The sequence below is a fragment of the Arvicola amphibius genome, chromosome 7 (assembly GCF_903992535.2).
Source record: "Arvicola amphibius chromosome 7, mArvAmp1.2, whole genome shotgun sequence".
In the NCBI taxonomy this organism is placed as follows: domain Eukaryota; kingdom Metazoa; phylum Chordata; class Mammalia; order Rodentia; family Cricetidae; genus Arvicola; species Arvicola amphibius.
In genome coordinates this window covers 112516509-112540940 of record NC_052053.1, presented here as the reverse complement: position 1 = coordinate 112540940, position 24432 = coordinate 112516509, and positions in this window count along the sequence as shown.

Genomic DNA, 24432 nt, shown 5'->3' with positions numbered 1-24432 from the left:
GGCCCATGGGAGTGACAAAGCCTTGCTCTGGTGTGAGTATGAAAGTTAACAGCGTGTATAAGGATGAGTGTTCACAAATGATTGACTAGTATGTGCCCAACCTAGGAACTGCAGCTTCCTCCCCCCAAATGCTTATAGCCTGAGACTACCTGCCTACAGAGACCTCTGACCCAGACTTGCTAAGCCTTCTCCCTGTGCTCTACATAGCACGGTGAGGCTGGGGTTGCTGTGCAGTTACTGCCAGTCCATCAAAGTGTGTACCACCCACCTGACTCCAGGTTTTCTGTATGTCTGTCCCTTTATCATTCCCTCTTACCCCAAGAAAGGGTCCTGGGATCCCAGCCGCAGAGAGTGGTGTATGTGTGAGAGAGTCTGATGTATGTAAGTGTGACATGTAACATGTGTCTGGTGCCCAGAAAGTAGCTTTAGATACTTTGCCTCTAGAGGTGGTTCAGAAACACCCCGTGTGGGTATGGAGAACTGAACCCAGGTCCCCTGCTAGAGCAGCAAGTCCACTTTACTCTTTTCTACTGAGCTCTCTCTCCTGCCCCTCATGTAAGAAATTCTTGTAAGTTTGTTTAGTTGTTGGATGTGTCAACTCTTACTTGCATTAGTAATTTTCCCAGCTCTTTGTTAGTGGAAAATATACATGAAGCACAAAGTCCTTGATATTTTACTTAACATAATAGTTTAAATTCTGTAATATTTATTATAAAATTGGGAACAAAGAAGTTAATAAAATAAAACACCATATTCAAGGCCTATTAATTATTTTGTGCCTGTTATGTTGAATTAATTTGCATTGATTTTCTAAACTTGTATGTATGCCTTGAATGCAAATTGAGTATTAATATTTTCTTTAACTACATTTTAATCATTTTCAGTGGTTAAAAGCAGGTCCTTCTCCTACGGAGTGCCCTAGCTTAGTTCCTTGTACCCACATTGGGCTGCCCACAAGTGTCTGAAACTCTAGTTCCAGGGGATCCAACTCTGGCCTCTGCAGGTACCTGTGTAATTAAAAGTAAATTCCTTAATTTTTCCAATTTTAAAGTAAACAAATCAATTAAGAATGAATGAGGGCTGATGCAACTGGGGATGAGGACTTCTGGTGTTCAAGCTGCCAGACAGTGAGCTATCACTGATACAAATGGCATGAGCACAAAACTGCCAAGGATCGAACCTATGTCCCTTAAAACAACAGACAAAACATTGAGTAAAGACTACTGTTTAAAGAGATTTTAAACAGTATTTTTTAGATCAATTTACTTGCCACAAACACACCCACCTAAATTAAATCAGTAAGTGTTAAATACCAAAGCTATGTTATTGCTGGTTTGCCCTAAACTGTAGTTACTCGGCTAAAGTCTTGCATGGAAGACCAAGTATTTAAATCAGCAAGAGGACCTCAGAAGCCAATGCCTTGTAAGATAACAAGGTCCTCAGGACAAAGCAAGCGTGACCCTGCGTCAGCAGAGCCATCAGTCTCGTCACCACCATTAGCATCACCTGCCGTTTGCAGTGTGTTATGATGTCATCCACTCTGCCAGGCTCTTCTGCTTTGTAAGTGCTCGTTTATTCAACAAGTGGTCCGTCTACGGTGCTGCCAGATTGGGTAATAACCACGGGGGATTCCACAGCCATATCCTTGTATTCACTGAAATTACAGATGACTAGACAATGGTAATTACAGAGCTTCACACTGCCTGTTATGGGCTGAATATTGCTCCCCATCCTGAAATGTGAGTTGAAGCCCCACCCTGGGCTCCACAGAAAGCAGCTGTGTTTGAAACAAGCGAAATAAGACCCTTCATTTGGGCATCTAATCTGAAAAAGAAATTCAAGCGCACAAAAGAACCTCAGGGATGCACAGGGAAAATGCTGTCTGCAGATCATAAGAGTGGTAATCTCCAGGGAGTGGGAGAGGGGCTTTGGGAAAATCAAACCGGATAAATCCTTGATCTTGGAATTTTAGATCAGAATTCTGAGATCAGACCAATTGCTAAGGTACCAACCAGTCTGTAATAGCTTGTTACAGCAGTCACAGCATGCCGATAAACTGTGATAGAATTCTATTTAGGAGAGGGATATAAAGTCATGAGCACATGTCTCGAGCACCTGCCCTAATCAAAGCCACACAAAAGAACGGGCTCCAAGGACTGAGGGTTACAAGACGGAAGAGGAAAAACAGTAGGGCTTATGCTGAAGAGAAAGTATGTCCTATGGGGCGGGGGAGTAGGGCATATGTCCCAGAACCTACGGAATGATCATGTGATTGAAACAGACTGCAAGCAAGAGCATGGAATGAAACGGAACTAGTGGGGGAAGCTGGCGCCACATGATGTAGACATTATCTGGTCAAGACTTAAAAGATCTTATTTACCCAGGCATGGTGGCGCATGCCTTTAATCACAGCATTTATAAGGTAGCTCTCTATGAGTTTGAGGCCAACCTGTTCTAATAGAGTTCCAGGGCAGATAATGCTATATAAAGAGACCTTGTCTAAAAAATAAAAATAAAAAATAAAAAACCTTACTTGCACATCAATGTTTATTGCTGCACTGCTCACAATAGACAGGAGACAAATCAGACTGAATGTCCATCAGCAGATGAATGGATAAAGAAACTTTGCTAATATATATGATGGAACTTTATACAGCCGTACAGAAAAGGTAAACATGACATCTGTAAGAAAATGCCTGGAAGTAGAAAGCATTATGTTTAGTGAAATAAGCTAGACTAGGAAAAATACCACACATATCCTTTCACATTTTAATCTGTGGATATAATGTGTGTGAACATCATGCAGCTAAAAAAGAGATTATGGGAGGAGAAGTACCAAATCGTAATGGAATACATGCTATGGAAAAGCAAATGAGGGTCCTATTTGCAGGGAGGAGGGATTAGTTAGAACAAAGTATGATGACTATTGTGCATGCAAATGCCATAATGAAACCTATTTGCTTGTAGGTTGACTTCTTAAAAATGACAAAGTTTTTAGCAAAAGGAAACTTAAAATTCATTATGTGTTTTAATCAGAGAGTCCTATGATTAATTTGAGTTTCCAAATCACTCCAGCTGAAGTTGAGAGACCTCACTGAGGATGGCTAGAAAAGAAATAGAAAGACCTCCCAGGCAGCTGTGTTGCTTGCCTGACATAAAGAAGTGGCATAATAACAAAGGGTTATAGCAATGAAAACAGAAAGTTGTATATCAATTGAAATATTTAAGCTTAATTGGTGTGGGTGCTTCATTTAAGTGGCAGCAACATTTAGCTTTCTGTGACTGTCTTAATTAGCATAATGTCCTCATTATGGATTAAAGATTTTTTGTGTTGTCACATATTGAAGTGTTTCCTTCTTTTTTCAAGACAGACTAATATTGCATATGTGTGTACAACATTTTTCTTCATCTTTATCTCCGTGGATGCTTCCATCTCCACTTCTGGGGAAATGCTGCAATGAGCATGGGAGTGGCGAGCTCTTGTTAAGTGCCCTTACCTTTTCTCCAAAAGAGTGTGAGGAAACCGTGGGAGGTGGTAGATATGCTGCAGATTGCAGTGATAGCATCGTGAGTATAAGTATGTCCAAGATCACCAACTGCACACATTAGAGTTCTTTACTTACAGTTATACTTCATTAAAACTGTTTTAAAATGTTGAAACTTAAAAGTCCAGGACATGTGTTGTCTTTCAGAAGAGACAGAGAGAGTTCTGTTGTTGTTGTTGTTGTTGTTGTTGGGTTATAAAACATATAGGTTTAAAATGGCACTAAACTCTAAAACAGAGAAGTAGGTGAGGACACAATTTAAGAAATAAAATCTTGGCCCTATTTTGAATTCATCAAGACTGTAATTGAATTTGAATCTGTCAAGCATCCAAATAGAAATGTCAAGAAGTTAGTGTTGTGATTTGGATGCAAAGTGTCTCCCAAAAGACTCGAACTTAGTGTCTAGGAACTTAGTTACTAGAGTAAGTTTGGGAGACGTATATGGATTCTAAGGGCTCTGATCTAGAGAGTTGGTTGCTGCCTGGATGGGTTCTCAATATGATGGCACTATTGGAATTATTGGAATATGGGCTAGATGAAGGAACAATAGGTCAGGGGGTCCTTCCCTAAATGACTTACCTTGTCCCTGACCCTTTTTCTCTCTTCCTGACCATCACAAAGTGAACAGTACTTTTACACCAAAATCCTTCTGGCAAGATGTTTAAATTTTTAGATTATAAAGTTTTAGCAAGAAAAAGCTAAAAGTTTTTATTGTTTTAATCAGAGAATCTTGATTAATTTAAATTGTTTTAAAAAATGGAAAAGTCAAGCATGAACAAAATTCTGTCCTTCCCTTAAAACAATATTGTTATTTTCCTTGAGAATTTGAAACAAAGCATTTTAATATTTATCCCTCTCCCTCATTCCCCTCAGGTCCATCCTGACCTTCCCTACTTAGCCAATTTCTCGTTCACTCATTCTCACTGTCACTCTCTTCTAAACCAATAGAATCCTATTTGTATTGCCCACAATGCTCTTGGGTATAGGTGGAGCTAAGAAGCTACAGCTAGATAGGCTCTAGGAAAGGAGCTACTAAATATTATTCTGCCAAATGGACATAATATTAAAATGACTCCTGATGACTTATTGTTAAGCCTATGGATTAGTGCATCTCTCAGCTCTCATCAGAAAAGCTTATTAGTAGATAACAATTAACATGGAGGCCCGCCTCTTGTTAACATGAAAATAAGAGACTGATACCAGTTCTAAATATGATATACATGGCATACCCCTCCTCACAAGTCTCCATCAAAGAAGAGGAGGTAAAAGATTGTAAAATCTCCACTCCCTCTTCCCCCTCCTGTTTTACCTATGACTAAATGTTGACCCTAGATCCTCATATATTCAAGGCAACAAGGATACCATTGATCCCTAAGCCTTGAACTGTTTCAGGTGTTCTTCACAGCAATGAAAATCTGGCTAACAAAACTGTGTGCTTGGGAGTCTTCCACGTGTAAGGTACAGATGTGAGAAAGCCTGTGGGGTAGGTATACAGTGAGAAGACACAGTCCTAGGACTAAGTTGAAGGATATCCAAAGATAAAGGAGTGAAAAACAAGCTAAGGAAACCCAGGAAAGTAGAGTATCATGGAATCTAAGGGAAGACCAGAATGAACCCCAGTAAGAGAGACTAAGATGGAAATTGAAATGTGTGAGAGTTGGTTTGGCATTGAGCAGAATGGTGAATAAAATTATGCCACTGAAAATAATTATTTTGATATTTTCTGGAGAAAAAAACAACTATGAAGCTAAAATAAAAGTAAAAGGCACAACGTGGGGTAGAAGCATGCTGTATTAGGGATCGAGTATTTGTATCCCACAAAATTAATATATTGATACTAAAATATAGAAACATGTTTTAAAGCTGATGAAAACTACATCATCCTGAAACATATTTTGTTCTATAAATTGTAGATAAGAAACCCAAGAGCCAGAAAGATTAAGCAAGTAGTCCCAAATAGTAGAGCTAGTAACTGGCAGACAGGTCTTGTGAACAAGACCCGATGGCCTAATTCAAGCCCAACTGGAAGTAGGAACAGATTCAATACATAATGTGGTGATGACACCCCATAAACTCATCTGTTCTCACTTCTAGGACATGAGAAAGGCACTTTTATCTTTAGAACTGCCAACTCTCTCTATGTAATGACAACATGAAAATTTAGAGTTGCCTAGAAATTTAGAACTGCCTAGAACAACCAGCTGAAGGAAGGGGGAAAGAAACGATGTGTTCAGAGTAAAAAAAAAGAAATACGGGCTTGATCTGAACCTTGATTATGGCCATGCAGTTCTTGGAGATATATCAAGCAAGAAAGAAACGGATTGCTAATTTGTCTATTATCATTATTAATTCTCAAGTTCAAATGAAATTTTCTTATTTTTAACCAATTTGTTTTGCTAATGTAGATATTTTTACTTGGTTTATATAAGAATGAATTCAAATAAAATTTGTTCAAAGGACCAAATTATCTTTGCTGAGATGGTGACTCCTGCATGATGCTCAAATTCAAAAAACAGCCCCTGAAAAGCCATGCATTATATCTTAAGACTAGATATTTGCTCGTTTGTTTGTTATTGTTTGCTTTTCCACTGAGTTTTATTTTAGAGAGAAAAGGAACTGAAAGGGCTCTACTACAGCGGCTTTCCACCTTACCTGCGCAGTAAAAACACCTGAAACACGTGAAAATCAACGATGCTTGGTTTCTATCTCCAAGTTTCTTATCTAATAGGCCTCAGGGTCTCAGGTATAGCTTATGTATGCACTGAAATTTTTTTAATTCCCCAAAGTAACTCAGTTGTGAGGGCTTTGTCAGCCATTCAAGAGCCCTTGGTAGGAGTTGGACTTGCAATAATAGTCTGTATTTATTCTGAGACAAGATACCATGTTGGACACTGGAACACAGAGTTCTTGACCAGCTCCTTCATCCTAAAGGAACATGTTTTCTCACGAAGGGATCAGACATAACACCGATGATTTGACAATCTTCAGGAAGTCCTGCAGTAAAGATCTAACACAAAGGACAACTTCTCCATCCACAGTAGAGAGCTGATTGTAGAAACATTCAGAAATTTTGGTTCTGTTTTCCCCAGATGAGAAAAAAAAAATTTCGCCATGATTGTGACCTCTTGGTTGTACTGCCACTAAGAACCAACAGGGTGTCTCTAACACAATCGCCCCTGAAGGTCGGCATCCCCTTTTCTCCCAGGAGGAAAGAGAAAATGAGGAATGGTGAGGTGTTCCCTGTGGTCTTTGGCAACCACAAGCATCCTCCCACCGTGCCACCACACCTTTCTTTCTTGCAACCACATTCCCCATGTTACGTTCTAGCAGACAGCAAAGTTGGGCTCTTTCCGCAGTCTCAGAAGTTGAGCTTGATCAATTTGAAATTGTGTAGTTAAAGCCTCTCCACTACACCACGTGATAGCAATCTTGTTTGAGACTAAAGGTGGCGTAAGATACAATTTTGGTCAACAAGATACACGTGGAGAGGGTCTAAGAGAAGGCCTTAGTGACAATGTGTGTGTTTGTTTGCTTTGCTGGTTTCTGTTTTTTCATGAAAAGAAAAAAATTTGCCCCTCTGCTCCTTTTTTCTCTATTAAAACAGATGTAAGCCTGAAGCTGGAGATCATAAGATGTAAGCAGACATTTAGAGATCGTAAGACAGCAAGTACAAGCATAAAAAGTCAGAACTAGTAGACAGAAAGAAAGAGAAGACAAAACCTGAGTCCTACAAGACCTCATTAAACCCATGTTCCAGCCCTAAAAAGAATTCAGTCAGACTTCTCACACTATACAAAAGTAAATCCATGTTTATAAAGTTGTACTCACTTAGGTTCTGCGTAACTAACGAACTCATAATAAAATTTTTTGCAGTTCTTCTTTTCTTGCCTCTTTATACCCTTAGTCACCAGAAAATTAACATACCAAACTGTAACATAACTATGAAGTTACTCACTAAGAAAACAGTCAGAAGAGAAGGGCAAATGGGATAGACAAAGTTAACATTCTAGCTGGCCTGTCATTTTCCTTACACCATTTCCAACAAAGAATCTCAAGACAGCCTTCATCCCTTCTGCTTCGACTGGACCCATTGCCCCTAAGTTCACAGCCCTGGTGTTTTCCAGAGTTCACAGGATCCCTTTCGCTACATAAGGTACAATAGTCAAAATAAAGATTTGCGTGAAATTTGAAGTAAAGAAGTAAAGCCATTACCATTGGCCTCTGTCACTCCTGATGGACAAGAGATAGGCAGGCACCCAGTTCCTCAGCAGGCACATGGCAAAGACTCATCAAAAGCAGTAACCACAAGAGCTTGCCACAGACTTGCCAGGGAGCTTTCTCCCTGTAACCCCACTTTGGTAACTAGATATACTTGACCTCTCAAATAGGCCAATAATGTAGTCATTATGAGAGTGCAGAAGTTTCCCAAAAGGCATTTCTTTTATGATCCTATAACTCCCCTTCCAGTTCTTCACCAGTACCTAAATTATATAAGGTCTAATTCCTATAAGCAATAGCTCTCTCATGATACTCTTGCTGGCTCTATTCTGCTGACTAGCACGCTTACTAACCTGCTGCGTTTTACCACACGCCATCCACACATTAAAAGAAAAAAAAGGATCCTATTCCCAATTTCTCCTTCAGATCAGAAAATAAACACTAATACTACCCCCCCAACCCATTGCAGTTCATTAACTAGAGAGAGCATGTGTCCCCAATTCTAATTCCAGCTTCCCTCCTGTGATAGTGACAAACCTGCTGGTTCTCTTACTAGGGGACCAATTAAATAAGCACTTTTCTCGGTGTCAAGCATTAACTTTCCTTGGAGACAAATAAGTCTCCATGTAGAAGAAAGAGCATTTCCTCGGTGTCAGGACTCCAGCTTGCAGTAGGGAAATAACGGGCAATCCTTTTAGCTCAGGGACACTGGGGTTCTGTTCTGGATTGAGGCCCGGCAGAGGCAGAAGAGTCAGCAGTTGCCCCCACCTCCCCCAGGTAATGGCCCCTGCTCAGATTGTATCCTTTGGAGTTAGACTCTCTCTCTCTCTCTCTCTCTCTCTCTCTCTCTCTCTCTCTCTCTCTCTCTCTCTCTCTAATAAAAAGATGAGGGAAGTGGGTTATTTAGTTACTGTTCCCAGCACTGAGTGAGAGATGAGTTCTGGGCAGATAACAAGAATATAGTACACCTGGAGGCTGCACTTAAACGAGTATTCTAGAACCTTGTCGTTATAGAAATATTTCTCCCCTCCGAAAGTTGGTTGTCTCTTGTAATCTGTGATCTGAATATCCCAATCCAAAATCCACAGATTAAAAGCTAGTTGGGAAAAGAGGGAAAACATTATCTGAGTTCATTCCAGTTCCTTGGCTTCAGGTAAGCTAAGATCCATTAGCACCTCCTTTGGGGAAGAGGAAGCAGGAAGTACTTACAACAACCCTATTGGACTGGCAGTATTTCTGCTCACAAACTTTATAACACCAGAGTCCAATGGCTTATTATAATCTGCAAACATTTTGAAGAGTAATGAATGTTAGTAAAGAAACTTCTTAACAGTCATTTTCCTGAAGGATACACAAGAATTGCCAGTTAGACTCTTCTCAGTTTCTAAAACTGAATTTAAAAAACTCATAAAATGAACACAGAATAACCTCTTACAATTAATAAAAGTCACCAGAAACATTCTATTTTTCAAAAGTCTCTTCAAATGAAAGAATAATTTCTTAAAAATTAAGCCATAAACTTGGGTATCCTTAAAAATGCACTTTAACATGTAAAGAGTATCAAAAATATATAAAGGAGTTTAGCTATAATACTGACTTACCCTAGTGAGCATTTCTTTTTTAGGGGACAAAGGGTTTTTTATTAGATTATGATTCCAGGTGACAGTCCATTATTGTGGGACAATCAACGCAGTGGGGAACTTGAAGAATTCAACCCAGCAATGCTACTACCCTATCCCAAGTTGGGTCTTTCCACATATATTAGGCAAGACAATCCATTCCACAGACAAGCCCACGGGCCAACATGACCCAGACAATCCCTCATAGACACTTTTCTCCTGGTGATTCTAGCTTGTGCCCAGTTAGCAATTAAAACTCACCATTACAAATTCACTCCACGACAACTAAACACAAAAACATGTCACTTTAAACCATAACATTCCAGCCCTTGGACCCCAGTCTTGTATTTTTGTTTCATAATATAAAATACAACTCAACTTTACAAGACCCTAATGTCTTTAAATTTTTTAACTCTAAAAGGCACAAGCCTCTTAGCTGTGAGCTCTTACAAAGTCAAAACGCTTTCCAGTAAATAATGGCACAGAAGAAATATCCTCATTCCAAAAGGAAAGAATGAGGACATCGCAATGAACAGCCACACCAAAATAAAACCAAAATCTAACAGAGAATACCAAACTCTGCAACTTCATGCTCAGCATCTGAACATTATAAATTCTATAGCCCCAAACCTTCAGCTCTGACACCTTCAAAACACACAGCTTTTCTTTTTTTTTTTTTTTTTTTTTTGGTTTTTCGAGACAGGGTTTCTCTGTGGCTTTGCAGCCTGTCCTGGAACTAGCTCTTGTAGACCAGGCTGGTCTCGAACTCACAGAGATCCGCCTGCCTCTGCCTCCCGACTGCTGGGATTAAAGGTGTGCGCCACCACCGCCTGGCTCAAAAACACACAGCTTTTTTACTAGGCTTAGACTAGCTCTAGTTCACACCTTCACTTCTCCTTGGCAGATAGTCAACAATCTTGGGGTAACCAATGTCCCGGAGTCCCCATTGCAACTGAGGTTCCACCTTCACACCGTAACTCATCGGTCTCTTCTCAAGGACTCTGAGTCACAAACAACTGAGTCTGAGTCATGACTCAATCTTGCATCTTCCATGTCTTCATTACCTATACCAAGCAGACGATGCATGCAATATTGCCAAATACTTTTGGCAGCAGAACATGTAGCCAGGTTTCCTTGGACCACAGTCATATCAGCTTCTGTGTACTAATTCCACTGCAGTGCAAGAGGCTTCTCCACAATGGTACTGATCTCTTTATTAATTGCAGCTACTTTCTTAGCAACAGTCTGAATAATATCCTGCCTTTAAATTTCCTCTCTCAAACCAATGCATCATGTCTCATCTCTTATTTCAGCTCTACTCAGGCAGTCAGGGCACGGCAGAAGACACATTCTTGGCCAAAATATTACATGGATAGCCCTCCAGTTCCCTTCCAAAGCTTCATGATCCAGGCCTCCACCAACCATGTTCATATATTTATCATCTGTCTGTCTGTCTGTCTGTCTGTCTATTTGCCTTTTCAAGGCATGGTTTCACTGTGCAGCTCTGGCTGTCTCAGAACTCTCTTTGTTTTGTGAGTTCAAGACCAGGTTGGCCTTGAACTCACAAAGATCTGCCTGCCTCTGCCTCCCAGGTGCTGGGATTAAAGGCGTGCGCCACCACTGCCTAGCCTTTCTCACCATTGTTATCTTCCAAACTCCCACAAGAATGGCCTATTAAGTTCTGCCTGCAACATTCAACAGCTTCTTCAGGCCAGAGTCCCAAACTCTTCCACATTGTAGGTTCTAGCCATAAAATACTCAAGGTTTTCAAACCCATGACTCCACTCCGTTGGCACAAGTTTCTGTCCTAGTTTCATTTTTGTTGCTATGACAAAGACACTGACTGCTGGTAATTTAGAGGGAAAGAAGGCTGATTCTATCCAGGTTCCCTCACTGTAAGTAAATCAAGGCAACAAGAACTGGAAGCAACTAGTCGCATCCAAGCCAAAAACAGAGAGAAAATAAATGTATTCTTCCGAAATACTCAGCTCTTTTTTCCCACTCGTACACAGTTCAGAGAGGAAGGAGCATAGTAGAGAGGCCACAGAAAGACATGCAAAACCATAATTGCTAAAATGCTAAGCACCACTGTCACATAAATATTGTAGGGCAAGACTTTCCCTGGGGAGACATAACACACAAATAATCTACTCACCCCAGACAGGGAGCCCACAAAAGACAAAAAGTACAGACTCCACCAAAGACCAACTTGGTGAACCAATGAGTCTCATTGGGGTTGTTTGCAGGAATATGAGTGAGGAATTACTCACAGGGGCAGAAACAACTCAAAGACAGCTACTGCATCACCAAAGCCCACCCCAGCATGGGTGACAGCTCGCAAAAATTCAAAACCTGGAGCACAGAGGACAGCCTGCGGGCAGGGTAACTGAGCATCTTTCCAGATGACTGCCTCAGTTGGTCTAAGCCTCTTCCAGGAAGCTAGTCTGCTTTCAGGGTTGGTTGCCTTTGCAGCTTGGCTGCTCTGACAGTCTTCTTTGCAACTTGGCTTATCTGTGAGTGACTCTCAGCAGTCTTCACTGTTTATTCTTGGTACTAAAGTGAATCTGGCAAGCTTCAGGGACTTCCTGAAGCTATCCTGAGTTGTTTGCCTTCCCTCTTACTAAAGGGGCCTCCCAGCAAGAGAGAATGTTTTAATCACAGAGGAAACTGCTAAACAACACTAAACAGCAACAAAATTCAACAAGACAATGGCCACAATTAACATACACATTTTAATAGTAACTTTAAATACCAGTGGCCTCTATTTTCCAGTCAAAAGAAACAGGATGACTGAATGAATCAAGAGCAAAATTCACCTAGTTTTCCATTGTCTATAAAAAAAAATACATCTGGCCGGGCGGTGGTGGCGCACGCTTTTAATCCCAGCACTCGGGAGGCAGAGGCAGGCGGATCTCTGTGAGTTCGAGGCCAGCCTGGTCTACAAGAGCTAGGTCCAGGACAGGCTCTAACAAAGCTGCAGAGAAACCCTGTCTTGAAAAACCAAAAAAAAAAAAAAAGAAAGAAAGAAAGAAAATACATCTGGAAACAGAGGCAGAGAACTGCAGCGGAGCACTGGACTGAGCTCCCCAAAGTCCAGTTGAAGAGTGGGAAGAGTAAGAATATGAACAAAGATCTCAAGATCATGATGGGGACACCAACTGAAACAGTTTACCTGAGCTAATAGGAACTCACCAACTCCAGCTGGACAGGAAAGGAATCAGCACAAGACCAAACTAGTTCCTCTGAATGTGAGTGATAGGCTGGGGCAGACTGGGGGCCACCGGCAGTGTCACCAGGATTTATCCCTACTGCTTATACTGGCTTTTGGGAAACTATTGTCTTTGGATGGATGCCTTGCTCAGCCTAGATATAGTAGGGAGGGCCTTGGACCTTCCAAAGCTATGTGCCTTACCTTCTCTGAGGAGTGGATGTTAGAGGGTGGGGGCAGGTAGAGGGAATGGGAGGAGAGGAGGGAATAGGAACTGGAATTGGTATGTAAAACGAAAAAAATACAGTTTGTTTTCTTTTAAAAAAATAATAAAGAGTACTGATCTCCAAAAAAATAAAAAAATAAAGACAAGAAGAGAAAAAATAAATACATCTTAGATTTAAATAAAGACAGGCACTGCCTCAGAGTGGACAAAAAAGGATGATAAAAGTACTCCAAACAGCAAACGGGCATTGCTATACTAAAATTCAAGACACTGTTGGTACACGTATGTGCATGTGCGTGCGTGAGTGTACACACACACACACACACACACACACACACACACACACACACTGGGGTTAAAACAGGCTTCCAAGATCCTACCCAACAATTCAACCACAGATATAGTCCTTATCTCTGCCTGACAGGTACTTCAAAGTTAAAAGCCTCCACAGGTTCCTGGGTACTAATGGGACACAAGGGTCTACTTGGGTACAAACTCTCTGCTTGAGATGGATCGTTGACCTTGCTCATCTCTTCTCTGTAGTCTGGCCACCGCTCTGGAAACCAGCCACGAGCAGTGCGATCTGTGTGTAGTACTCGCCCTGCAATCTCCAGTCTCTCCTTTTAAACCACCCCTTTCCCATACCTTGCCCCTTTCTTTAACAAACTCATGTGAGCAAAGTAACCTAAAAATCAAAATCTCTTTATAAAATATTCTTATTCTCAACCTTCACTCATGACTTGCTTTATTTCTGCCCTAAGACTTTTCTAAAGTCATATTTCTGAAGTGAAGGAATGATGTGCTAAGAGGCATTTGCTGACCATAATAGTGGGACACAGTGTGAAATTTCAATGCAAACATACAGTATGCTCTGACCCAGTCATGATGGCTAGTATTTCTTCTCATCACATTTTTTTACACTCAAAGTCTTTAAGCTGCTCTCTTCTAGATCTTCACAAAAATACATCAATTATAATGAACTTCTCATTCCACTGCCCTAAGATGCATGTGATTTATTCTTTTTGCTTTAAGACCCATTATCCAATCTCCCTTTACCTCTCGTACTCTAATAATCATATTCAACTTTTTCAGTTTGCATATACAAGAATGGACAGTTAGCATTTGTCTTTCTGGGTCTTGGTCCATACATTTTTCTGCAAACAACAGAATGGCATTCTTTTGATAGCTGGACAGTATTCCATTGTGTATAATATACCACGGTTTCTTTCTATCAATAGGTACCTATATAAGTCTTTGTATTTTACATGATGTGTGTTTCTCCTTATATTTCTCCCTATTCATTTATATAAAATATAAATTTGATGTGGGAAGTACTTATGTATATATATTGCTTTGATTGGTTAATGAATAAAGAAACCGGCTTGGCCTGTGGTAGGGCAGAGTAGAGCTAGGAGGGGAAAACTAAACTGAATGCTGGGAGAACAAAGGCAGAGTCAAGAGATGCCATGGAGTCACCAGAGGGGAAAGACATGAGATGCCAGCTGGAATCTTGCCAGCAGGCCACGAGCCTCATGGTAAAATATAAAATATAGAAATGGGTTAACCAAAGATATAATAGCTAGCTAGCAGTATGCTTAAGTGATTGGCCAAGCAGTGATTTAAATAATATAGTTTCTGTGTGATTATTTTGGGAGTCTTGGCAGCTGGAAAACAAATAAGTGCCCTCTGACAACATAAACTAGTATTCAGAAAAATATCTAATAATTGACTGATACTCTATGAAGTGTTACTGAGTAGACAGTTACTGAAGAGACAATAAAATGTTAAATAGACAGTATAGCTACCAACAATTGATTTGCATGCCTTTATAAGCAGGAAGGTTTAACCAGCAAGCTCATCCAGGAGAGATGTAAAATGCTTATTTCAAACCCAGCTAGAGCACTGAAGAAAGAAAGAAAAGCAAGAAGTTTCAAGTAGTCTGTCTATGTGCATGGTTAGGTTAAATAATTATTACATTAAGTTCTCCATGAAGCACCTACATTGTCCCAAAATGAATCGGTCCAGATACAATGGCATGTAATTCTTCTGCATGCAATACAGTGGAAGAAAATTGGGAAACCTGAGAGAAGTAACAGGGGAAAGGGCAGAGGGACTCCTGATCTCGCTGCTCTGTTTCTGTCCTATTGCAATCATTAAAACATATAATGAGGTGCTAGGGAGTTGTATGGAAACCTTTTATTCAGAACAATGAAAACTAGTCTGTTATAGGGAGAAATGCATTGGAATTAAGTAAAGCATTGCAATTGGCTAAATGAAGGGAGGAAGCAATGTTAAAAATATAACTTCACCAGTTCATTTTTATCTAGAGTGAAGAAGTTAAAAGAATCTGAATCTGTTTTGAAAAAAAATGTTTTTGCAAAAAAGTCAGGCACCTGTTCTTTTTATCACTATGTGATGGCACTTAAAATGAATTCCTCAGACTTGTTGACTCAAGTTATTACATTCTAGTAGAGATTAGCTAAATTGTTGCAACACAGATGATCACTCAAAGAGAATGAATTTTAAAATCCAATCTTCTAGTAATTTCTTGATAAGTTTTACCATGGTTTGAAATCCATCCTGGAAGAAAATAGTAGACTATTCTGTACATTTGTGTTTTATGCGACAGAACCAAGAGGTCCCCCACTTATTCCTAACTACAACTGAACTGTCTAAGAATTGCAGTAACTGTCTGCCTGAAGAGCCTATCTTGTGTCTTACAGTTAATTGGATTGTTCCCTTTCCAATTTCATAAAGACTCTGAATGTTCATAGTATTGTTCTTTTGTTCTCTTTGCTGAGAACTTTGTTCAATTTAATTTTTTCATACAGTGGTCTGTAATGCCCGTTTTCTCTCCTAGCCCAAAACTCAAGTGAACTGCAACTGTGGAAACACTTGACATCTTTCAATCTATAATTTCATTAATGAAAAGGAGCTACTAAAGTAGACAACGAGTGAATCATTTACGAGTTCATAATTTATCAGAGTCATAAAGGAGCAGATTAAAGTCCCTCTGTAAATGAATAGTTCTTAAGTGAGGCACTCAATGCTCACTTGGTTAGCAAATAATTCAAAGCACAGAATGGCAGAAGGCATGATTTGGTGGCCATACTGTTGTGGTTTGAATGAGATATGTCCCCCATAGTCTTGGGCATCTGAATACTTCCTTGCCAGTTGGTGGCACTGTTTGGAGAGGATTAGGTGGTGTAACAATGCTGAAAGAAGTAGGTCACGAGGAGCTACTTTTGAAATTAAAAATCCTAGCTTGCAGTTTGCTCCTGTTTCTTGATTTCAATAGAGGATGCTAGCTCTCAGCTTCCTGTTCCTACAACCACACCTGCTGCCTGCTGTCCTGCTGTCCCTGCCCTGGGAACTTTAACTCTCTGGAATTATAAGCCAAAACAAACTCTTAGTCCTTTAAATTGCCTTGGTCCTGATAGGATTTTTTGTTTGCTTGCTTTGTTTTGTTGTTTGTTTGGGTCTTGGTGTTTTATCGCAGCAATACAGAAGTAACTAAGGTGCAACAAAACTCAGCCACAGTTATTTTAGTTACAAACAGTTTCTGAGTAACAACCCACTTAATGAAATTTACTATAAAGTAAATTGACATAATAAATATATTTTGATTAACAAAAACTAAAATAGGATTATCCTGAAAGAAAGATACCCATAAGGCATGCTTTGAAATTGTGCCATGGTGATGCACACCTTTAATCCCAGCACTCCAGAGGCAGAGGCAGATGGATCTCTGTGAGTCCAAGGCCAGCCTGGTCTACCAGGTTCCAAAGTTACAGAGAAATCCTGTCTTTAAAAACTAAAGAAAAGAAAAAGAAAGAAAGAAAGAAAGAAAGAAAGAAAGAAAGAAAGAAAGAAAGAAGAAAATGCATTGAATTTCTAATGATGCTTAACACTATATTATCCAAAATGGTGAGATAAAATGTTCATATCTTAGATGTGGTTTGAATATACAATGAAAAGTGTCTATACTCCCAATAGCGGTATTCAAAATAACCAAGAATTAAACAAACTAGGTGTCCATCAACAACTCAAGCAGTAAGTTGGATGTGCTGTATGTACACAATAAAATATTGTTCATCCTTGAAAGAATGAAATCTTATCATCTGCAGCAAAACCTATGGAACTGAATAACAGTGTGTTCACTGTAATGAGCCGGACTGAAAAAGGTAAACACTGCACGATCTTCTTCATATGTGGAACCTTGGCCTTAAAGACCTTCTTTGAATGGAGAATGGTGACAACAATTGTCTAGGAATGCTTATACAGAAGGAATAAGCAACAGATATCTAAATATAGCTAAAAGGCAAAACTTTTTATTCTTTTCCCATTAAAAAAATCCATAATAAGGGAAGAATAGCATGGCAACACACAAAAGCATATTCTAGATAAACACCTACAATTATGATTGCCGTTACAGATCACAAGTTCTACTGTACCCTCTGCAATGATCACACACATATATGCACATGGACCAGCTGGCCAATTATCTCTGGGTAATGAAATAATTACAATATTCTTACAATATTCCTTTACAATAATTGTATATATCACTAATATTACTATATTGATATATTTATGTCAGATTGACTCCCATAACAATACTTTAATCATATATATTATATACATATATAATATATATTCTAAGTATTTAAAATTATGATGCGTGTATGGTAAGCAGATTATTCATCATCTGAAACATGTGGAAAGGAAGTGTTTCATGCTTTAGATTTTCTCCCAAGATTTTGGAATATTTGCTTAAACATTGCAAATTACACATCTCTGAATCTACAATACTCTAAAATTCAAAAATCTGCATTACGGAGTTAAGATTTTTGAGATCAAATATCTCATTCTGTACCAAGTCTGGAATTTTAATAAAGCTCTGCCACAGCCTCCAGGGACGAGTAATCCACTCTAGTCTGTTTCTTATCTTCATAAGACTCATAGACACATATGCTCACACATGCACACATGCAATTAATAGTATCCGCCAAATCTGGGTGCTGGAGTAAAAGGCAAATTTTATTTTCTTAGTTATTCCTTTACATATTTAGAAAATACATCAGATACTAGCAGGCAAATTTCCCTGCTTTTATACATATCAAAGAGAACTTTGAAAGGAAATGTCTGAATACTGATGCCTTTGCTCTACATTTTCAGGTAGGGTCCCCTTGGGATCCCTTCAAATTTTATTATGGAGGACTAAAGTCTACAAGTACAAGGCCATGTTAAGCTCTTTTGAGTGCTAAATACTGAAAATAGATAATCATTCAAATTTAATTTTTCAAAATTACAAAAAACAATATATACTAAAATTAAACTAGTCTTTCTAAATATTCTATCTCCAAAACCAAGGTTCAAAAATCCCCTCAACTGTAGAAGAAAGTGAGGTTTTGCCTGGTACCCTATCTTCTATCCATTGCCAGTTTTGACCGTGCATTTTGACCATGATTACCTCTGCTGTCCTCCTCAGTCAATGGCTGCCGTTTAGAGAATTGTGTCCCCAGCACACACCCTGTTTGTGTAGGTTTCTTACTTCACAAAGTCATGGTTTCCAAATTTTCAGTTATAATTTGCAAACTGCTATTCTCTGTCTTTTTCTCTCCAAAGGAAGTACCCAACAGCATTTCTGTGAGATGTCAATTCACATAACACTTCTGTTTCTGCTTTTTTATAAAATCATTATTTTATTTGCATGGTAAGTTGTACTTGGAGGCATTTGCTTCCCAGCTGCCCAGAAAAGAAATAATCACTCAGAAACTATATTTATTAAATCACTGTGTGGCCCATCATTTAAGCATATTGCTAGCTAGCTCTTATACCTTAAATTAACCCATTCCTATTATTTTATATTTTATTATGAGGCCCGTGGCCGACCGGCAAGGTTCTGCCTGGTAGCTCATGTTTTTCTCCTCTGGCAGCTACATGGTTTCTCCCTGACTCTGCCTACACTCTCTATATATCTTTTCCTGCCTGGCTCTATTCCGTTAAGCTATTGGCCGAAAGCAGCTTCTTTATTCATTAGCCAATAAAAGCAACACATATCCAGAAGGCCTTCCCGTACTAGTAAGTTAATAAAAGATTGCATTCAGTACAGTTGGAATAATCAATCTAGCTTTATAAAGCCATAAGCAAAAATAACACAAATAAGTGTATGTTCACATGCATGTATACAGTTTAGAAATTTTAAATCTGAAAATAAGTGTGGTGGCTCACACCTGTAACCCTGGCATTTAGATGGATGAGACAGAAGGAATGTCATGAGTTCAAAGCTAACTTAGGCTACATAAATGAGACAGTGTGTCAAAATAGAAGAGGAAATACCTGGAAAGCCCAGGTTCCTCTAACAATGAGCTTTAAAAGGTTATGCTGTCTGAAAGTGGAAGGAGACATGGAGAAAATAGTAACTGAAATTACACAGGTGGAGGAACGGGCCCACAAAGGGCAGAAAAAAAAGAGGAAGGAGACAGTGGACTGAGTCCAACATAATTGGGACAGCGTTCCCCAAGGAAAAGCAAGCGGCAAGAAGATATGAGGGGACAGAGGGTGAATGCAACACCGTGATGGTGACAGAAGAGACAAACCTTGGAAAAACTATGGGAAGCCAGGAGAATGGTAAAGAGGACACATCCACTTCTGAGGTGAGGCAAAGCGGAGAGGAAGGGCTGGTGGCGTGGAGAAAGAAGAGACCAGTGACGGCAGCACCGAGACAGAAAGCCGCAGTAGGGCAGTCTCCCAGAGACTTTATGCCAGACGATGAAAGGAAAGAATAAATGGTGCCCTGTTGTATGTATCCTAACTACTTCTTAAATGAAAGAAAAGGGGGAGTCTGTTGTTGTTTTAAAAAAAAATGAAAAGATTTATTTAAGAAAAATGGTATTGTGGTGCTGGAGAGATGGCTAAAATGTTAACAGAGCAAGGCGTTCGTGCAGAAGACCTACGTTCAGTTCCAAGCCTCGTGCAGGGTGGCTTACAACCTCCTGTGACTCCGGCACCAAGGGAATCTTATGCCTCTGCCCTCTTCAAGCACACACATCAGTGTGTATACACAACCACACATATAGACACATAATTGAAAGTAAAATAAAAGAGAAGGAAGGGGAAAAGGAGACAGAGAAAATAAAAGTCAGAGAGAGAGAGAGAGAGAGAGAGAGAGAGAGACTGAGCCTACTGGAGGAGAGCTTGCTCCAAGAAGCACAGCTCTGGTCAGCACTCAGAATGAAAATAAAGACTGAAACCAGCAGCCTGACGGAACTGTCATCAGATCAGTGTAGGTTTGTTCAGTCTTTAAATGCTAAATTCACAAGAGTAACAAATAGCCAAAGTGAAGTGAGAGCTTCCAGTGGTATTTAAGCTGAGCTGATAATAAAGGGAAAGAAAGTTCTTTTTATAAACAGAAAGAACACACACAGAGGTGTTTGTTTGTTTGTTTGTTTGTTTGTTTTGCCGTTGCTCTTTCAAAATGCCAGTAACCAAAGAATTCAGAAACAAACATGTTCGGAACTCAGTGCCACTGAAGAGGGGAATGATTAGTCATGACACCCACCGGCCTTCCTTTCCATTCTAATGTAGGTGTTTGCTGTGCAGCCTGTCTGCTATGGAATGAGCATTACAATAGTGTCCCACCCGGCTCATGCAGAAGTTACCATTTGTGGCTTCCGTTATGATCTTGGCCATCAGGCAGAGCTAACCATTTCTTCCTCTTAGTTCTGAGAGATCTTTGATCCCTCATCCTCAAAGAAGGTGACAAAACTGCCTCTCCCACAGTTGGCCTTTGTCATCAAATGTACATTGAACATAAGTCAGGCTTTTCTTTTCAATTAATGCAACAAAACTACTTACAGAAATGCATTAGTATGCAAGCAAATGCTGTTTCATTAATGTGGACTTGTGCTAGCTCAGCCTTTCATGTGGATGCTTATATTGTTTTTAATCCGTGGAGGTTGAATCCATAAAGAAGCTGATTTTATATGTAGGTAAAACCCAGAGTTGCCAATTGGTATACTGTGAGTTGTGCACTAAGTGGGTCAACCTTTCAAGATTATGCTCCATACCTTGAGGATTGGAAATCCCCACTGCTTGAAAGATGCTAAATCTGAGCCTCCCTTTGCAATACTTCTGGAAGCTATTAAAATTAATAACTAGTTCCCATGAATTAGTAATCAAACAATTAAAAGTAAGTTGTTAGGCAGGCATGGCAGTACACATCTGCAACTTCAGCCCTTGGAAGGCACAGGCAAATCTGGAGACCAAGGCCAGTATGGACTGTACAGGGAGACGCTATCTTAAAAAAAACATTTATAAAAATAATTTATCTTGTATAATAAAATGATTAAAACATTCTATTTATTAGATAACAAATGAATCTTAAAGAGTAAACATGTGTTTATGTGCCCTCAAAAATTCATTTTGAAAGGTAGGTATGGCCGGGCGGTGGTGGCGCACGCCTTTAATCCCAGCACTCGGGAGGCAGAGGCAGGCAGATCTCTGTGAGTTCGAGGCCAGCCTGGTCTACAAGAGCTAGTTCCAGGACAGGCTCTAAAAAAGCCACAGAGAAACCCTGTCTCGAAAAACCAAAAAAAAAAAAAAAAAAAAAAAGAAAGAAAGAAAGGTAGGTATGGCTGAGTGTCCCTGTAACCTCTGTGCCAACCTCCTGCCTGTCACCCTGTACTGGGAAAGATCAAGGCAAGAAGATGGTTGTGGTTTACAGGCCACCAGCTTAGCAGAAAAATGACAAGCTTCAGGTTGAGTCAAAGAAATAAAGCAATAGAGGAGGTTACCTGATATCTAGCTCTGGTCCTCTCAAGCATGCACAGGCAATGAACCTGCATACTCACGTATGCAGGTACACACACACATACACACACACACCACAAATGATTTTGACACCAATGCAAGAATCAAGGCCTTTTGGAGGTAATTAGATCATGAAGGCTCTGCCCTCTTGGTTGAGATGGAGAGAGAGCTGGAGGGAGGGGAGTTCACCCCTTCCGACATAGGAGGTAGCACTTTCTTGAGTAATGCTTGCTGATTCCAGAAGTGAAAGTGGGTCGAGACAAGTCTGAAAAGTTTTGTGTTGATTAGAGCGTCAGCTTTAGAAGTGCAGTCACTGAAGCGAAGCAGCTCCCCGTTAATACTTGCCACTAATTAGACCATCAGACAGGTATAAAATCAGCTCTACCCTCTAACACAAAAGCTGCATGACTGTTGGTCTTTTCCTACATGCTAAAAGGCTTCGGTTTTTCACCCAGTCTCCTTTCTGGTCCTCTCACAGTCAAAATCCCAAGGAAGATCAGCAGCACTGTCTGGACCTCTGCATCGTTGCTGATCATCTTGGAAGTTGGCATTTGCGGGCAAAGGTCTGCTTTCCCAGGGGAGTGCCCCTTGACAGGAGCTTACCTCCGTTAGTTCTGGATCAGCTGGTTGGAAAGTGGTATGCTGATGAGTTCAGAGAGCCTGGATAGTCAACATGGCACTGTGGAGAACACAACCTGACCTAAAAGTACTATGCAAAGGACTCTGGAATCGTGGCCCAAGAGCTTCCGGACTGGGTCAAAAAGTCTCAAAAACCCCTTAGGATCTACCTCCTACGGTAAGGTTGATTTTCAGTTCTGCTCAAGTATAGAGTGCTTCACCGCCATCACCTCCGGTTTTAATCTAGACACAAAATAAGGCTTTTGGCTGTGATCAAGCTGACCGATATATATGTTAGCCAATATATGTATGTCCAAACCCATTATTTCATTTGTAGTGATTTGGATCAATTTAAATCTTTACTCTGTTATATTCCTTATAAATCTGGAGACATATGTTGAGACTGTCTATGTTGCTAAGTTGTTATTAATGGGATTTCTCTTAACCATACAGCTCTTCTTAACCACTGAGCCATCTCTCTAGCCCCTCCATACAGCTCTTCTATTGATTATTATGTCAAGTAAAGTGTTATCCATTTTAGAGTTCTTTAATTTTTGAGATTATAATTACATCATTTTTTCTTTCCCTTTTCTCCCTCTAAATAAACCCTCCTATCTCCTCTCCTTGCTGTCTTTCAAATTCATGACCTTTTTTTAACTAATTGTTGTTATATATGCATATGTATATACATAAACATTCCTAAATAAAACATGCTCAGTCTGTATAATGTTACTCGTATGTATATTTTCAAGGTTGACCAAATTGGTGTTCTCTTCTCTAGGAAAAACTACTGTGTATACAAATACAAAGCTTAAGCAAGATGATAGAACTACAAATACAACTTCCCAAGACCCACCAAAGTTAAAATTAGAGCACAGAGACATTTGCCCCAAGGCACATGAGACCAGTCTGCTGCAAACTGAATGCCCGTGTCCCTCCCAAAATTCCTAGGTTGAAACCCAATGGGATTACAGTAGGAGAGCAGGCCTTTAGGAGACAATCAGGCTAGGAGGAGTCTGCTGTGAGTGAGACTGAGCCCTTCTAGAGAGATCCTAGAAACTAGTCGATAAGAGTAAAGGAAGAAGGTAACAGGGACCAGCCATGATCAGATACACTATAAGCATCTATAAAACTGTCACAGTAAAATCCATTATTTTGTACAATTATCGTGTACTAATAAAAACCGCACAGATTTAAAAAAAAAAAAAAGACCCTGAAAAAGAGGACAATATGTTTGGCACCTAGAGGGGTGGGGATGAATCTAGAAGTGTGAAGGGACAGAGTTGGAGGTGAATGTAATCAAAGCATATTGAATTAAAATCTCAATTAATAGAAATATGTATTTTCAAAACACAAACTATGAAAAGCTTCCTTGACACTCGTTCATGCAAGTACATAGTGAAAATACGAGTACCAGCAGGCCACGGTCACCCTCAAATCTTAGATTTCCCATCCTCCGGGCTGTTAAAAATTAGTGACCGTTATTATAAACCACTGGTTTATGATATTCTGTTACAGCAACCCAGACAAGCTAAGACACTGTCATGATCTCAGCAGGGCTGCAAGAGGCATACACAACTTACACTCAGGGACAGAAAGTGAGGAGGATGGTGTAAGAACAGTAGACCCTTTGAAACAGACACTGTTGACTCTGGAACTCGACAGCTCTATAAAGAGACAATGAAATTGCTTCAGTGAGTCTCAGTCTAGGACAGCAGTGTTTACACATTGGTCCCAGTCAGGAGTGCTAGGGGAAATGGGGAATGCTGGCCCTGTAGCAAGCCCTGCCCAATATGATGAAGACCACCTTTATTATGAGAGGTAGGGTATAGGAGGAGAACTTCCTGCCCAATTCAACTTGATTGATCCCACACTCCCTTACAATAATAGTAATAATTAATAATGTTGATGATGATGATCGGTGATTCTGCCTAACCATTCCTTGCCTGTTTATGGCTTTATCCTGACTTAAAGGTCTACTGGAATGGTTCCAGCTGTTCTTGACTGGCTATCAGCAAATCCATCTTCTTCTCCCAGGCTGGAGGTGGGGGTGTCCATTCCTTTAAACAAGATGCTAATATTGACCAGAAGCAAAAACAAGAGCGAGTTCTCACCTCTTCTAGACTTTAGATTTAGCATGCCTTCTTGTTTCCCCAATGGATTATAAGATACATTTATGCCCCA